The following is a 16,608-nucleotide window of genomic DNA, read 5'->3' as shown; positions in this document are numbered from 1 at the left end:
ACTACTTGCTGAAAGTTGAAACACTCGACATCATCAGCTGATCATCTTAAAAATTATATAAAATTCTCAAATAAGTATTTTATTTATTTATTTATCTATTAGTTTCTTTGATTAAGTATTAATTTTTTTTTTAAATTCTTAAGTTTCGGTATTGTTTTATTTTTATTTTTACTTTATAATTTGTGATTACCGTTTCTATTTAATATATCATTTGATTTAATTAATGTAGAGATCTATTTAATTTTCTTATAATAAACTTTCATTAAAAGAAAACTCAAAACCGATATTAACCAATAAAAATGTCTAGCTTATCATTAGCAATATAAAGTCGATATATCTGGTGCAAGTCCATCATTAAATAAACTAGGTTTATTTAAACGGCGCGTTGTGCCTGGTTCACTCGTGTTTATTTGTGATATTACTCTTAAGCTAGCTACAGTTGCTACTTTTTTCGTTAATTCAAATACTCGAAACTATACTCGAAGCGCTTTGTGCCTGGATTTCCCAAGCTACACTTTCCACCTCAATGCGCTGGGATACTTTGCGTTACGCTTTCCAACTCGAGCGATGTGCCCGGGTTAAACCAAGACGAAACAACCATTAGTATTTAACCAAACATACTCAAATAGTCAAATAAATTGAAGACATCGGAAAAATTAATATAACAAAATAGAAGAGATGTTGAGGTCTGTAAAACCAATATCAAATCGATAGAAAAATTGAACAATTTGTTTCAATTACCAATACCATATAGTACCATCCAAAACATCTCCACAACAGGTTACAATTATTGGTCTAATCTAAAAGGAATACCAAAAGAATAATAGAACATCCGCCTTGTTCCTTGTTCTTTTACTCTGGCGCATGAGCTATGTATTCCAAACCATTCTTTTTATAGCTTTATGCTTCTAAAGCACACCTGCACTTGACACAACAAAACTATGCAACTCAGTCCCCATCACATCATCAACACTCAAATATTTTTTAAAAATCCCTTCGAACGTCACTCTAGAAGTTTCCAAAAAGATTGAGCCAAACACACGAATCCTCGAAAATGGTTAAACGATCATGTAAGGGTTTGTTTAACAATTGTTTGAGATTCGGACCAGCGTCATAGCCATACCTTTGATCAATAACTGTTATAACTTGACTTTTTCATAGTCAAAGTTATTATGCTCAGTTCTATTGAGAAATAAGTCATAGCCATTCCTTTGATCAACTACAGTTAGACTAGAGGGTATGGGGGTCGGCTGAGGCCCGGCTTGGCCCGACGCCGGTCCCCCACACCGCCCCCCACTCCTCCGGCTTGGCAACTTCGGCTCCCACCAGCCGTTCACGACGGGCCTTTCTCCTCACACACACAGCTATACATACATATATATATATATACATATATATATATACATATATATATATATATATATATATATATATATATATATATAAAGGGGTTCATCCCCCACCCCCTAGGTTCATCCCCTTCAAGCCCTTCCTACATGGCGGTGACGTGACGGCCCATCCCCTTGGGGATGAGGCTCTCCATACCCACTAGTCTTATAGTTTAGCCTTTTCATAGTCAAAGTCATTATGCTTAGTTCTATTGAGAAAGAAAATTAACTATGATAATAGGGATGAGCAAATGGTACCGGGTACCGGTACCGAATTTACCGAACCGGATACATTTTCGGTACCGATTCGATACTGACTTTTGACATTTTCGGTACCGTTCCGGTACGGTACAGGTTCGGTACCGGTTGTTACCCTCAAATACCGGTACTGTACCGGTACCGGTATCCACTTTTGGGTTCGGTACCGTACTTTCGATACCGGTACCTGTTCGGTACCGGTTGGTACCAAGCTCATCCCTATGATAGTATGATGGTTGCTGGAGTACTGGGTATTAAAAATCACAAATTGACTTAATTTGCTAAGCAAGTTAGCCTACCCAATGGTGAAAGTTGTTCTCTTGAAAAATCAATGATATCGAAGTTATTCATCAGACGAAGTTCCAAATAAATAAACTTCTAATATATCAATTGCAAGTAAAGTAGCAATTAGAATGGAAAACATACCTGTGTTGGTGAGAAATAAGAGCATCGATGGTAGGAGAGTTCGTGAGGTGATCGTGATGCAGATTCATGAATAAAAGACGAGATAAAGTTTTGACCACTACGATCATAAAAAAGTTTCACAATATAAAAAATAACAAATTTAAACAATATGTCACATACTTATTGATACTTACAGAGCTTGGTAATCTATTTGTAGAGATAAGGATCGAAACATGAGTTGTCTTTCCACAACCAGTTTCACCAGATACGAAAACTATCTTAAGCAAAGACATAGAAGATTGGATCTATCTTCAGTAACCTGAAAGGTAAAAAATGCAAATTAGCTCTTTAGAAAGATTACATCTAGGTTTTTTAACTTAACATTCAAGTTAAAACTGAGCGAATAAAGCAACCCAACAAAAGTAAAACTGCAATTGCCCAAAAATCAGCATATTAGTGATCGATTCTTGCAACAATGAAGATGCATTTGCGATTAACAAAATACAAATCCTTAAAACACACCAAACCCACAAATAAGATTCACCTAACCAGCCCCCAATTCCAACTGTGCCCTACTCCCCGTCATTGTTTCTATACATTTAGACCTGATTATATAACCGAAATTCACATATGTGGACGGAAGTAGTTCGTGGCTTACCTTATATGTAGAGTCGGCATGGAGAGTTACCGATTCACTTGAAAAACTCTCGTACAAACTATAATCTGCTCACCGAATCTTCAACTGATTCTCCTTACAAGACTCATTTTGAACCGATATAACAAAGAATGAAACATGCAAATGGGTTCGGATCTTACTGGAATCTGGTCTGATTTGGTTGGAATGCTAACCGTCGCCAAGGCCATTGTCTACACAACCTCTCTCTTAAACAATCAGCCATTGTTCCGTCGGTTTGGGTCGGTGACGCACCGGAATCAAGTGGAGCCGCCAACGGTGGCGATGGTCAGCTACCACTCCATCACGATTCTTGATGTGTACAAAATGCAACATATAAATTACATCAAATGTGGCATAAAACTAACCCTTTTTAGTACTAATGTTGGAAAAAGTGTGTTTTTTGTCTTCCTTTTGTATTTTCAGGATTAAATGAGCTCAAATGAACAAAAGAAGCAAAAAGACAGCTAAATCTAACATAAATACAAGAAAAGGAACAAACGTGGCATGCCCGACCCCCCGACAGCATCTTCCCAAGCAAAAACAAGAGAACAGAAGGCTGAACACGCCCCGTGCTCAGTGAGCACGGGGGCGTGCCCAAGTGTCTGCAGAAAAGACAAAGCTGTAGAAGCTTCTATCACCCACCACGGGCGCGTGCCCAGCGGACACAGGGCCGTGGTCAACTCTAAGATTCGCAGAATCTGAGGAAATCTTGATAGTACAGATACGCTTCTGCACACGGGGTTGTGCCCAGCGGACACAGGGGCGTGGTCAACTAATGCAGACAAACTGCAATTAATGAAGAAAGAGAAGATGGGTGGACACGGGGCTGTGTCCGTGCTTCTGTGCAGGCTATAAATAGGGGTGCTTGGCTCATTTGCAAACCATCCCTTGGCACACCACCTCTCTCACACTTCACCCACTCACCACCACCATCACAAAACCATCATCCACCACCATCATCCATCATCCATCGTAGAGTGTGTGAGTAGTCTCGGGATCCAAGATTGATCGTAAGAGTTCTTGACAATCAAAGGCCATGTTTGCCTAAGTCTCTTACATCACTTGGTGAAGACAAGTGTCTAGTGTAATACTTTTTATTTTTAATCTTTTCGCACTTTTTATTTGGTTATGTATTAATAACTTTAATAACTCGTTTCTTATGTTGAAGGTGATTCTTCCTTATCATCTGTCTGTGGTGTCTTGGCATTATTTTACTGTCTAAATAAAATAAAAGATTTTCACCATTCATATCTCCACGGTCTATATGGAGATATGTTGGCTACCTGGTCGGGGGTTAAGGGAATGGTTTGGTAAGAGTCTTGCCTTGTTCAGTGTATAGATCCTGAGGGACCTGGGTCAAATTTAGTAGGACCTCCTTCAATACCCACCGGTATTTGATGGCGGGGGTCCAAACTCTTTGATCCCCTCATATGTAAGCTACTATTAAAACTTTAACCCGACTACTTAGGACTGTATCCCTGCTGACTCAGACTACTTAGCCAAGGGTAACGTCACCTTCAAAAGAGGGGTCTATGTTGGGGTTGAACCCTACCAGAGGAACAGATAATGTAAAGCCAAAACCTGGTCACAACAGTGGATTCACAATAAGCAGATGTTTATACTAATCTCTCCCCTTGACAGTGGTTATCTATCTGCTGATACACTCTAAACACTGCTCAGAAGAATAACTGATGAACCAAACACTGATGGAACAACTAAAGACTGCTGAAAGGCAAACGCTGAGCTCTATCTATTGCTGTCTCTTAAGTACTGCTGAAGATCCAAGTACTGCTCATTCAAAGAACTGATCACCTTTTGAAGAAAGCACTGATGTTCAAGTAATCAGTGCTTAGGCTACAACAGTGGAACGTGAACAGTGTTAGACTTGTTTTGTATTGTATTATCAATCAGTTGTTAGACATCAATAGTTTTGTATAGATCAGTGTTTATAGGTTGTTAAGCTGTTAGATGTCACTATCATGGTGACGTCAGCTGAGGTACATCAGTAGTTTGGTTTGCCTATAAATATAACAGTACTCTGTACTGTTATATTTGATTCGTTTTGAGTGAGTTCTTCTCCTCAATTCAATCCTTTCATCTTGTGCAACCAACTCTGGAGTATCAGGCTGAGGGGGAGTTTAGTCTGTAAACTTGCATTTTTTACCTTTTGCTTTTCATTGTAATCATTCGACTCAAGGTGAAACAAGTGGTTAAACATACTATTCTCTTCTATGTTTGTGTTTACAAAGTTTGTATACAATTCTGCTGCACTTTACATAGTTTTATATTCACTGAATGTTCATTTTATACAAACAAATGTAATCATGTCAGCCTCGGATCCTAACAATTGGTATCAGAGATTGGACAGTCAAATTCGATCTAACAATCAATTTGACAAAACAGTTCGGCTCAAAATTCATTGATATTAAGGATGGTTGTATTCAGTTGAAAAACAGAGTAACGAGTGAATCATGATCAAAATGGTTATTCAGAAACTCTGTAAATCAACCAAGATGTCATATGACACAAATTTCACGCAACAAGTGATATCATGCACAAGTCACTCATAGTTTTCAGATCTGTAAAATATCTGATAAACTATGGGATTGTTGTTCAAAATTGATTTCAATTGTTGTTTTGATATTTGTGATGTTTTCACTAAATGCTAAAGTATGAACCTCAGATTAACAAAAACCTATGTTCTTAAAACATTAGTGTTTTTGATAACACAAAAGAGGGAAATTAAAACTTTAGTCATTCAGATCTTATGTGTTGAAAACAGGTTGAGTTCCTCAAAAGGACAAAATCAACTATGTTAAAATACATTAAGAAAACAAGGAGTCAAAAATGTCCAGATCATAGGTAATGAGAAGGTTGGCATAGGCACGTGCAGAAATGACCAAATCTCTCAAAACATTACTGCAAAATGATTCTGGAACAAGTATTCCTTCAATAAAAACCCCTCAGTAAGTATTTCAATACTTATGATTGGGAAGGGTAAAAAGGGAAGAAGAAAATTCATAAAAACTCAGAAGTGTGTTTATCTCAAAACTCTTCAAGTCAAAAGAAAAGAGTATAAACATAAAACACTTATGAGTCATAGTTTAGAGTAATAATAATCAGTAAGCAACTGTGTGCACCCATTTGCTCAGGAAAAGGTTTTGATTCCGGTGAATGTACTCCAAAAAGGACTAGACAAATTTTCCATCCATGTGTCCTTATGTTTGCAATCAACTGACCATTTTGTTAAACTTAAAAATGATATGATTACGTATCGTATTAAGAATTTACCAGATCTTCTTTGATGCCGTTGTCAGAAAGTCCTTTAATTTTTTTTTCTCGAAGGATTTTCTCAAATAACCAGGATATAATGTTCAATTTTTTTTTTTTGAATAATGTATTTTGAACTCTTGCTTGTTTTTGTTGGCAATTGTTTCTGTTACCTGTTAGGATATAATACCTTATTTTTGTTGGTATTATTGTCCTCATAAATGGGTCAAGAGGAAAAGGTACATATGTCAAGGTCATGTCATTTTCAAAGTTGTTATAAACATCAAAGGTTGATTGCTAAACAGTGCTTAAACTACTGGGGTATTTTATGTTTTAATTTGAATATTAAACGATAATGAGATGCCTTAGTAAAAAGTTTTCATCATCTGGGGTACTTAACCACTGTTCTTCAAAATTGACATGTGGCAAAACCTTGAATGAAAATTCTCAAAACAGTTGCTGAAATATTTGTTCTTCAAATCTGTATCATTTACTCTAATCACTGTTTTGTTCAAACATCTGATCACTAAATACTATCCACTGTTGAAAGTCAACCACTGATTCCTCATTTTGCTAAGACAAGCACTGATACTTAAAATCAGTGTCTTATCCACTGATATACTATCCACTGATAATAAAAATCTTCCACTGTTTTCACATTATTACCGTTGTAACCACTGATGCTTGATTCATCAGTGACTCTTAAAACAACTGTTCTCCACCTTTCATCCATTTCATCAGTGTTTGACACGTGGTCAGTTTTTAGCCTTCAGATCAAAATAACCGCTGCCACATCAGCGATCACTTTTTCCCCTAAATAAAACCCTGCTCTAAACCCCCAAACAGGGCTTTACACTGTCGAATTGAATTCCAAAGTTCTCTTCTCAAAGTAGTTTCCAACCCTTCTTCTCAAAACATTCTCCGATTCTTCTTCATCAAAATGACGAAGTCAAAATCAAAATCAAAATCTAAACCAAAATCACCATCATCTTCAAAAGAGGTCGATCAAACGACCGAAGAAACCATTGAAATCCCATACAAATCACCTCATAACTACGTGGGTCTCCTCACAAAACCTACAGATAACCACACCTTCGATTCCATCATTGATATACTATCTGCATCAAAGTACAAAACTTTGGTGACAGTAGATGCTCCCATTTACTTGCAAACCCAGAGAGAGTTTTGGAAAAATGCAAATCTTGAAAAACAAGACGGAAAAGTAGTAGCCATTAACTCCTCGATACGGGGTAAAGCATTTCAAATCACCCCAAAATCAATCTCAGAGGTCTTCAAACTCGATGATCTGAAAGGTAAAGCTTCTTTTGATAAAACCGAGTTAAAAGCTGATTTTCTGAAAAGAGGGTATGCAGAACAATCAAAGGTAGATACCTTACAAAAAGGTTATTTTCCATCTGCACCCAGATTTTTATTCCACACACTTTTAAGTTGTGTTTCTAATAAAACAACAGCGTTTAATGAAATACCATTGAAGATTCAGTGCCTGGGATATGCTATTTTAAACAATAAAGATTACAACTACTCCCAGGAGATCTTCAATGACATGGTAAAGAATATTGACAGCAAATCATTTCTTCTTTTTCCAAGATTTCTAAGCTATTACTTTAAACAAAAATTTGAAAAAGAGGATGAAAATTTGCCCAAACAAGGTGTCCATTTTCAAATAAAAAGTTTAACAACTGAAACATTTTCAAGAATGATGGCACCAATAAAATTAAAAGCAAAGGTGCCTGAGCAGACTTTAGAAACTGCCACTGATCCTCAGGCAACTTCTGCTGAGCCCACTGCTCCAGGTGATCAGAGCAGCACAACCACTGCTCTGAAACCCACACCTGACATTACCAAAAAGACCAAAAGAAAAACGTCCAGAAAACCCACCAAACCCAAATCAAAGGCATCTCTGGAAGATGAGATCCCAGAGACAATGCCAGTGACAGCACAAAAGTCACCAATAACCACTGCTGCTACTTCCTCACAGCAGTTGGAAGAAAGATCTCAACCCCAGCCTCAAACTCCTCCTGCATCCTCACAAAAGGATCAGGTTGTAACCACAGGAACACCAAATTATGAAGCTCTGGATCCACTCGGATCTATCTTCCACGGTCCTGATCCCAAGGACATGTCTCTTTCAACACCCATACCCTCACCAGTCATAATGCCACAATCAATAATACCCCTGTTGCATGCAGTTGATATTGCACAGACACAAACCAGTTCCTCTCTATCACCCATTACTGAGAGTATACCTCCACAAGTGACTGGGTCTGATGCTTATACCTCTATTATCCCAGCAACAACTGAGGAGGTTACATCCCCTGAGTTACAAGTAACTCTCGGAGGTAGTTCAAGTGGAGCAGCAACTACAACTGATGGATCAACAGATCTTCAGTTGGACAGTTGTTACATAAATAAGACTCCCTTGAAGGCAATTTCTTCCATGGCAACATCGGTAACCACCAGTGAGTTGATTTTAACCACCGGTACCATCAAAGGTTTATCGAGTGCTGAAGAAAGAAGTCCCCAGTACCAAGAACAAGGGGCATCAATGGATGATTTTTGGGACTCAGTTCCTAAGTCACACATTGGTACAACCACCATTGGTGGGGATTCAGATGATCCTACTAATGTAGGTGATGATTCAAAATATCAGGAATTGATGAAAAGAGTTGAAAAACTTGAAGATTCAGTTGCTGAAATTAAAGATATGGTGCAAGAGATTTTAAAAGCTCAGAAAGCACAAGCTACTGCTGTTCCTGCTCAAGCACCTGCACAACATGCATTTGCTGCAAATGAGCTTTGGAATATTTTTCAACCCATGCTTGAAAAACAGCAACATATGGCTGATCAAAAGCATGCTATTCAACTACAAATGCTGACCAACATGGTGGAATCAAGGTTTAAAGACACTCAAGCAGATATCAAGGCTATAAAAGCTAGCATACAAAAGACTGCCCATAGTGAAAAAAGTTCCATCTTCCATCCTCTTCATGGATACACCCCTTGCAGATAATGCCAAAAAGGGGGAGAAAATCAAGTTAAGAAAGAAAGGAATAGAAGATGGGCTGTATATTGAACCAGAAGATACATCAGTAGTTACAAAAACAGCTGATACAAAAACTTCAAATCAAACAGCTGATACATCAGTAGTTACAAAAACCGCTGTCAGTAGCCAAACAGCTGCCACGCCATCAACACACACACCTCCAACACACACCACTCTATCACATACCATCACAACCACTGTTCCACCACCATCTGTGTCTACAGCACAAAAACCACCATTACCATCACAAACAGCCAAACCTACATCACCCCCTGCCAAAAAGCAGAAGACAACAGATGTTACAACATCTGTTGTAATGGCAACAGTGGTTGAAACACCAGTTGTTTCAACTACTGTTAGTCAATCATTGATCACCACTCAAACAACTGCCATCATAACCCCTACCCAAAAGCAGAAGACATCTGCTGATACATCAGTAGTTATAATGACAACAGCAGTTGAGACACCAGTTGTTTCAGCAGCTGTTAGTCAATCATCCACCACTGCTATCACCTTTCCTATATCACAACCAAAGCTCTTCAGTAGAAAAAGAAAGCCAATCCCTGCCAATGAGGAAATACATGATCCTAATGCTGAAAAATATCCACTGGAACTTGAAGCTCTCAAAAATGAGATGAGGCAATTCTATACAAAAGAAGATCCTTCAAAAAGAAGATTCTCCTCACTCATAGGCTACATGCCACCAGAGGATATGGATGATTACCTCAAGATCAAGGCAAGGCAAGCTAAAGTAAAAGCTAAGGTTGATAGTGAAAGAGAAGGTCTAAGCGACGAAGGCATTGCTAAAAGACTGTAGTTCTACTTCACAAAAGTAAAGCAGATAGAAGAATTTGCACAAGAGCTAATCAAAGAAAAGGCTGATCGAAAGAAAAAGTTAAGGAAACAGTATCTAGCCTACATCATGAAAGAGAAATTCTATCCTGCTGAAGAACAACAGTTTGAAGAATGGCTATTAGTTGCATTAAAGCATGAAGCTGAGAGGATCGACAGAATCAAAGATGATCCTACAAAGAATAAAAATGCTCCAAACTGGAACAAATACAAAAAGCTCATTGCTGACCTCACTGCTGAGTACAAAGGAAAGAAAAAGGAGCTGGTGGATGCAAAAATGGATACTGCTGAAGCCATATCAAAATGGTCCAGGCAGCAGACTGATGAAGCCTATAAAAGGCTAAAGAAAAGAAAGATAACTGCTTCAAGTGCTTCAAAGAAACGAGAACATATGATGAAACTTGAACAGCAGATTGAAAACCTCATAACAATGTTCAAGTCAGCATACAATCCTACTCTTGTGTCAGACCAAAAAGAAGGTAAACAGCTGACTGAGGAAGAGGTCAAAGAAAAAGAAGCAGAGTACTTCAAGGACGCCATCATGAAAATGGGTCTGAAAGAAGATAACTCAACAAAGCTTCAGAACCTTTTTGAGAAGGTGTTAAACAAGCCTGCATCACCAAACACTGCAATAGACATGTCAGAAATTGAAAGGCAAGAGCTTATTGAACAAGAAACTGCAGAAGACATAGCTGCAGCAAACAAAGTTATTGAAGAAGCCTTCAAAAGAATGTCTGAGAGCTTGCAAGTGTTTACAAGGCCATCATCCCCCAACTCATCAAAGAATAAATCTCTCCCAAGAAACCCACTAGGATTTAAAATACTAAAGTGGATGTCTAATCAAAAGACCCACGTATTGACCTTGGTCAGATCCAGTGGCGAAATGAAGTACATATCAAGGAAAGAAGCACTTGGCCTTGGTGTTGAAGATCTGCAGGATCTCCTTGAACTTACATTGTGTAGGGATGAGGATGACCAGAGTTCCAAGGAATTTGAAGCTGAATTTAAGAAACAAGCTAAGGAACTCTTGATGAGGAATAAAAATCCAAAATAATGACAGGTTTTGGCATTATCTGTTCCAGGGGGAGATTGTTGGGATTGAACCCTACCAGAGGAACAGATAATGTAAAGCCAAAACCTGGTCACAACAGTAGATTCACAATAAGCAGATGTTTATACTAATCTCTCCCCTTGACAGTGGTTATCTATCTGCTGATACACTCTAAACACTGCTCAGAAGAACAACTGATGAACCAAACACTGATGGAACAACTAAAGACTGCTGAAAGGCAAACGCTGAGCTCTATCTACTGCTGTCTCTTAAGTACTGCTGAAGATCCAAGCACTGCTCATTCAAAGAATTGATCACCTTTTGAAGAAAGCACTGATGTTCAAGTAATCAGTGCTTAGGCTACAACAGTGGAACGTGAACAGTGTTAGACTTGTTTTGTATTGTATTATCAATCAGTTGTTAGACATCAGTAGTTTTGTATAGATCAGTGTTTATAGGTTGTTAAGCTGTTAGATGTCACTATCATGGTGACGTCAGCTGAGGTACATCAGTAGTTTGGTTTGCCTATAAATATAACAGTACTCTGTACTGTTATATTTGATTCTTTTTGAGTGATTTCTTCTCCTCAATTCAATCCTTTCATCTTGTGCAACTAACTCTGGAGTATCAGGCTGAGGGGGAGTTTAGTCTGTAAACTTGCATTTTTAACCTTTTGCTTTTCATTGTAATCATTCGACTCAAGGTGAAACAAGTGGTTAAACATACTATTCTCTTCTATGTTTGTGTTTACAAAGTTTGTATACAATTCCGCTGCACTTTACATAGTTTTATATTCACTGAATGTTCATTTTATACAAACAAAATCATGTCAGCCTCGGATCCTAACAGCCTACCACATTACGCATTAATAACTTAATTAATTATCTTTTAATAATCCAACCCTTTAGGATTGTATCCTTGCTGACTCAAACTACTGGGTTGAGGGTAACGTCACCTTCAAAAGAGGGGCCTACTACAATAACTAAGATAATCTCTTAAAAAGTGCAAAAGTGCGGAAATAATCAAATGTTACACTAAACACGAGTCGGATCCAAGTGATTCATCTTGTCTATCTGTTTTTATTTTTATTTTATTTTTCAGCATTTTAGTTAGTTTTATTTTTCTAGTTTAAAAACATTTCTCTAAACTTTTGATTTGATTAGACGTTGAGGATAAACCGGTATTAAAAGCACTTGTGTCCTTGGACGACCTCGGTATCTTACCAACACTATACTACGCTCAGGATGGGTGCACTTGCTCATATGTGTGTTTAGTGTTAGTAAATATCGTGTTTTATAAATTTAAAACTTGGCTAAAAAGTGTTAAAGGGCTTAAAATATACATTAAAAACTATACGACACTTCACACGCATCAAGTTTTTGGCGCCGTTGTCGGGGACACAAGGATTTTAGAAAGTTAGGAATCAACGGCCTAATCGTTTTTTTAAATTTTTCTATTTTTTTAGATTTTCTTAGATTTTTCAGTTTCCGCAGAGCTCAGCACAGGCCGTGCCTAGTCGGACACGGGCCGTGCCCAGCATTATTACTGGCAGTTTTTATTTTCCGAGTTACAGAGAGTTGAGCATGGGGCCGTGTCGGTGCAACACAGGCCCGTGTCGAACTCCCCAGTAACAGGGATACGGAAAACAATCACTGTATCTCCAACCACGGGCCGTGTTCATCTGAACACGGGGCCGTGGTGAAGCTTCTGACCAACGTTCTTCTTGGTTTTTATTGCAGGACTTGGAACCCAAGTACCACATTTGAATTTTTCACGTAGTGTATGAGCTCCAGTTCTAGTAGAGACATAAAAGAACCCCTAGACAAACCCGAACGCTTTCTAAGAAGAAGACTTAAAGCTAAAAACCAAGAGAAAGTTTCGGGGGACCCACTTCCAATGGCGGACCAACTATCCTCATGGATTACCTACGGCCCACCGTAGGTAATCTCGGCGCCGCTATCAATGCACCGAATGTCGAAGCCAACAACTTCGAACTTCGGCCACATTTGATACAAATGCTTCAAAACTCCGCAACCTTCCATGGGCTTGCGGACGAGGATCCTCATCTACATATTACTAATTTCTTAGAAATATGTGATACCTTTCGGATCAATGGAGTATCAAACGACGCCATCCGCATTCGAATGTTTCCATTTTCACTAAAAGACCGAGCTAAGGCTTGGCTTAATACCCTCCTAGTTGGCTCGGTAAACACCTGGGATGAACTAGCCCAAAAGTTTCTATATAAGTATTTCCCTCCTGGCTCCTGCTAAAATGGCTAAATTAATGACTGAAATTAATACATATTCACAAGAGGATGGGGAATCCTTATATAAAACTTGGGAAAGGTTCAAGGAGCTACTAAGAAAGTGTCCTCATCACGGTCTTGCGGTGTGGCAACAAGTATCCACTTTCTACAATGGGTTGTTGCCACACACAAGACAAACACTTGACTCTAGCTCCGGGGGAATTTTAGGTAATCGTCGCCCAAATGAAATATATAATCAAATTGAAGAAATTGCTCAAACCAATTTTCAGTGGCACACTCCCCGAGGCAATAAATCTATTGCCCCGGGCGCCCATAAGGTTGATGAAAGCACTTCTTTACAAGCCCAAATCGAGGCCTTTCTTCAAAAATCAAAAAGCTAGAAATGGGAAAAATAGCCTCGGTCATGGCTTGTGAGGGGTGTGGTGGGCCATATGAAAATTGGAGTTGTATGAAAGAAGTAGATGATCAAACAGAATCGGTAAACTATATTGATAATAGACCTAGGCCGTCGGGTCCTCCAACGGGTACTTACAACCAAGGATGGCGTAACCACCCTAACCTTGGTTGGAGAGAACCCGACAATGGTAGTAACCAACAAAATCTAAACCAACGAACAAACTTTCAACAACCAAGAATCGAGTCACAAAATTTCTCTCAACAACAACGTGGACGAGAAAGGCTTGAAGATACTGTATCTCGCCTCATCTCCGACACCGAAAAGAAAAACTCGGATCGATTTCAACAATTGGAGTCGAATTTTAGAAATCAACAAGCTAGTATTCAAAACATTGAAAAGCAATTAAATCAAATAGCTCAGAATTTCTCCGAGAGACCACAAGGCGCGTTACCAAGTAATACCGAAACCAACCCAAAGGCGCAAGTACATCTCATCACATTGAGAAACCGTACCGTGTGTCCCGAGGAGGCTCCATTACCGCCCACTGAAAGAAGCCAATCTAGCCAAACCACAACTCCACCCATGCCCCAACAAAAGAAGGCTTCTCCACAAATTCAAGAGCCTACTAAGACTCCTCCAGTTCGATACCCCGGTCGGTTAATTCGTCAAAAGACCGATGAGAAATTCGCAAAGTTCGAAAATTTACTACAACAATTGCATGTTAATATTCCATTTATCGAAGTCCTAACTCAAATGCCTAAATATTCAAAATTTATGAGGGACTTCCTCACTCATAAAAGGAAAATTGAATCATTGCAATTAGTTAATTTAGGTGAAGAATGCTCCGCCTTACTACTCAACAAACTCCCGCAAAAGAAGATTGACCCTGGAAGCTTCACAATTCCTTGCTCGATTGGGGAATCCCCCATTCGCAATGCACTAGCCGATCTCGGGGCTAGCATCAACCTCATGCCCGCATCAATGTTTAACCGACTCGGCCTAGGGAAAACAAGCCCTACAAAAATAAGCATACAACTCGCCGATAGGTCCGTCAAATATCCACAAGGTGTCGCTGAAAATCTATTGGTCAAAGTCGGCGAATTTGTCTTCCCGGCCGACTTTGTCATACTAGATATGGAGGAAGATACCGAAGTACCACTCATCTTAGGGAGGCTATTCCTAGCTACGGCCCAAGCGGTGGTAGACATGAATGATGGAACACTAACATTGAGGATTGGGGACGAGGAAATGAAGTTTGGGGTTGGAAAAAGAGTAGAAGACGACGACCCAGTCAACTACATGAAGGTTATAGACTCGAGTTTGGATGATGCTCTCCGACGGTGTAGCATTGGATGCAAAACATCCCACTTGGTTAACATATGACCAGGCTTTGGGTCTAGCCAAGGACCCTTATAAACGTGGCGCACCACGGAGGCATTCCGCGGAACTATCCTTAGTTTAGTTTAGATTAATTTTTATGTTTTCTAGTTTAGTTTTAATTTTCAGGAATAAAACACACTCGGGATGGTGAAGGATACCAAGGGAAACTTGAACCAGCACCCCATGCACAAAAACAGGGCCACCCGACAATTTTTCTTCATTACAGCAAGTTCAGCACGGGGCCATGCTCACCCAACACGCCCCGTGCCCAACCATCTGCAGAAAATGCCCAGTTCAGGTAACTGGACACGGGGCGTGCTCACTGAACACGCCCCCGTGCCCAGGCTTCTGTTTCTTTTTACTAATTTCTGTTACTGGCGATCTGAACACGGGGCCGTGCCCGGACACCACGGGGCCATGTCCAGACGCCCAGTAACATAAATTTTTGCTTTTTCACACCTTTTTACACATTCAATCAACCTAAAAACTTATTTTTGGGACACATTGAGGACAATGTGTAATTTAAGTGTGGGGGGATGCTAAAACCTTGAATCTTGCAAGTCCTAATTACACGCCTTACACAAAACTCTATTTGAACCGCTAATCACCCCAAATTTTTTCAAAAAATTTTTCATTTTTTTTACTTGTCTAGGTTTAACTTGGGAATTTCAAGTTCTAAAAAGGTTATATTTTTACAAATTTACAGCCGATAGCGTCGTGATAAAAAGAACCAACATAAGAAAATTATGAAACGGCATGACAAATCTAGTTAAAATTTGATTATATATACTTGATCACATAAAAACCCATTCCCACAAAAAGTGAGTTTTGAGCCTTTATTGAGCATACAAATACATATCTTTAAACTAAATGCTCATTTTTCGTTTCTTGTGTGAATAGCCGCTTGGTTCTTACGACTCTAGAACTTGCCACGACGATACATTCCCGGTCCTTACCAACTTAAACCCGAGTAAGTAAATGATGGAGGCATTAGGACTAACCCTTTTTATTTCTACACCATTATTTTTCCTTTTTTACCACCTACCCAAAATCCCCCTAGTTAACCCCTTTAAGCCTAAACCTTTTCATTTCTTAACCCAAAACAAACAACCTTTTACCCACCAAAACCCTGTTTCATTTTAAACCTTTTATTTTAGTAACAAAGCTCGGTTTTTCTTATGACTTCCTTATAAATAAATTGATGATGAATGTAACACCCCCAAAATACCACTTGCGGGAACTCCGCGAGGCGTGTTACGCATCGGAGTCTGAGCCACCAATCACATTGAACCAATGATAAAAACTTAAATAAAACATGTTATTAATTACCAATAGAAAATGTCAAACATAATATTAATTCCCAAAGGTTGTATAGCGGAAGCATGTAGTAAATCATTTAACAATTGTTTCATAATAATGCTCAAAACCAATGTATCACATATAAGTTAATCCAAGAGCCTCGATCCATGACCACTCCAGCACACCCAGATAGCAAGTCCACGTCACGAATTCTAACGACCTGCAAGCATGCAGACAAGTGTGTCAGACGACGCTGGTGAGTTCAAGGTTTTATTAACGTATTTTGTTACCAGATGTAT

The 16,608-nt window shown here is 39.0% G+C and overlaps 1 long non-coding RNA gene and 1 other non-coding gene across 2 annotated transcripts; both read right to left on the bottom strand.

The window, feature by feature from the left end:
- Window positions 1-634: 634 nt before the first annotated feature.
- Window positions 635-3,032, bottom strand: LOC110883368. The gene is made up of 4 exons (XR_002560443.2): window positions 2,710-3,032; window positions 2,246-2,370; window positions 2,073-2,169; window positions 635-919 (listed from the first exon to the last, which is right to left on the bottom strand). It is a non-coding gene; the product is annotated as an uncharacterized LOC110883368 (long non-coding RNA).
- Window positions 3,033-13,244: 10,212 nt separating this feature from the next.
- LOC118483456 lies at window positions 13,245-13,351 on the bottom strand. Its single transcript, XR_004870745.1, has one exon. It is a non-coding gene; the product is annotated as a small nucleolar RNA R71 (small nucleolar RNA).
- Between the last annotated feature and the right edge of the window lie 3,257 nt (window positions 13,352-16,608).

The sequence above is a fragment of the Helianthus annuus genome, chromosome 10, assembly GCF_002127325.2.
Source record: "Helianthus annuus cultivar XRQ/B chromosome 10, HanXRQr2.0-SUNRISE, whole genome shotgun sequence".
NCBI classification, from domain to species: Eukaryota; Viridiplantae; Streptophyta; class Magnoliopsida; order Asterales; family Asteraceae; genus Helianthus; species Helianthus annuus.
Note: the sequence above shows the minus strand (reverse complement) of the source record. Positions and strands in the feature narration are given on the sequence as shown.